This window comes from Apis dorsata, unplaced genomic scaffold, assembly GCF_000469605.1.
Source record: "Apis dorsata unplaced genomic scaffold, Apis dorsata 1.3 scaffold_661, whole genome shotgun sequence".
Taxonomy (NCBI): Eukaryota; Metazoa; Arthropoda; class Insecta; order Hymenoptera; family Apidae; genus Apis; species Apis dorsata.
Window position 1 is genome coordinate 145358 of NW_006263848.1, and position 1942 is coordinate 147299.

Below are 1942 nucleotides of genomic sequence, written 5' to 3' on the forward strand. Positions count from 1 at the left end.
ATGTACGACCCGTTTTTAGAAGATCAAAATACGTTTCCACTTCCGTACGATTGCATACGTTTTATTCTCATATTTAAGATAGATAATGTATCTTTCCCTTTTTTTTTTTTACAATTCATAAAATGCATGAATCCATTTTAAAGAATTAATCATGTGGCAATGTTGGCAATGCGATTCGAAAATATGCTTCCATTTGTAATTTCTGTTATTTTTTATCGTATGAAACAGTCAGCAAAGAAAAACAGCGAACAGTGTGAAACTCAATCGAAGACTGTGATCTAATGTAAGAATTAACAACGTTAAGCTAACATATATTTATTATTAATTAGACGACTTTTAAATGTCGATATTATTGAATGTATCTTGAAAATGTATAAATTTATGGATAGTCGTGTAATTAATTGCTACTTGCTGGACAAGTTACTTTACGATACGATGTAGATACATCGATTTTTAATAAATCCTTATTTTGTAAATCGCTGCGTTAATGTATTTTGCAATAATTTTAATTATTAGTATTATTTATTTATTTACGATTTTGTTAATTTATATCGATCTATGTTCTTGTTGTAGTTAAACGAATCGTCTGAAATTTTTTATCTAGCTTCAAACCAATCGTACTTTATTCATCAAAAAAAACAATGCTGGATTATTTTGTCCGATACGCATAAAAAAGAAAAGTGGAAAATTAAGAAACAGCATATACTACGATTTATAATATTGTTTCGTCCTTTCCTTTGTTCAAACATTTTTTTTTTTTTTTTTTTTTTTTTGTCTATGAAAAGTAATACCGCTATATCGCTGTATTCAAAAATCTACCTACATCTGATACGCGTTATGCGTTATTGAATAATATAGACGTTAAAGTGAGTTGTCGCTCGTAACATGCTATTTTCAACTGGTCGTATCATCGATTCCAACGTCTTTTCTTCTCGCTATTCGATTCTATGTTTATTATGATTAATAATAAGGAAAAAAAAGTATCGAATGCTCGACTGCTACGAAACTTTAATTTTTATAATTTTTTTTTATAATCTAATAAAACATTACTGACGCTATATCAGGGGGGGGAGGGGGATAGGGAGAGGAGGGGGGAAAAAAACGATACAAAGATAATTCGCATCGGTTTCAAAGCGCATTCGGTTAAAACGTGTATCACGAGTGAACAAAATTTTTACACTAGACGTGCAAATTTCTCTTTTTTTTTTTTTCTTTTTTTTTTTATGCAATATAACGATGTAGTTTTTATCTATATAAATACATTTCTATAAAAATCATATTCAGCTAACAACGTAGGTTGACCACTTATCGACTTTTCATACTCTTTCATTCCGTTTCATTTTCATTTATACCAGTGACACACGAGCATACACACACCGCATACGCGCACATGCGCGCGCGCGCGCACACTCGCCCACACACACATGCACACACACACACATTTGTTCATTCACTCGTATATATTTTTTCTCTCTCTCTTTATTTCTAACTGTCTATGCGTGTCGTACTCGGTTTCACGGATCGATCGAATCGATAAAAATAAGATTGATCGCAAGAAAAGACGTTAAGATACGCGCATTGTTCGATGCGTTTCAGTAAAGTGTGTCTACTAAAGATTCATTTTTTTGTAGAAGATATAAAAAAAAATATATATATATATATATTTATATAGAAATGAAACCAAATGATAACGTGAATAAGAAACGATATTACACCGATTCCAGATTCTTGAGTAAAGAGACGAAAGAAAAAAGAGAGAGAGAAAAAGGGAGGGTGGGAGGAAGGGAGGGAGGGAGCGAGAGAGAAAGGGAGGGAGGAAGAAAGAAAGGTAAAAAGAAAAGAAAAAGGGCGTTTGAAGGGGAAACGATTAGATTTCGTAATTTAAAACGTCAAGTGTAATTTCTAATAGTAAAAAAAAAAAAAAAAAAAAAAAAAAAAAAAA

General features: G+C 31.4%; 1 protein-coding gene across 1 annotated transcript in view; it reads left to right on the forward strand.

The window, feature by feature from the left end:
- The window catches only part of LOC102676614 (protein adenylyltransferase Fic), a 2877-nt gene extending 2401 nt beyond the window's left edge, over positions 1–476 (forward strand). Inside the window, exon 4 of the mRNA XM_006622082.2 lies at positions 1–476. The gene's annotated coding sequence lies outside the window, so the exon portion shown is untranslated.
- Positions 477–1942: the final 1466 nt, after the last annotated feature.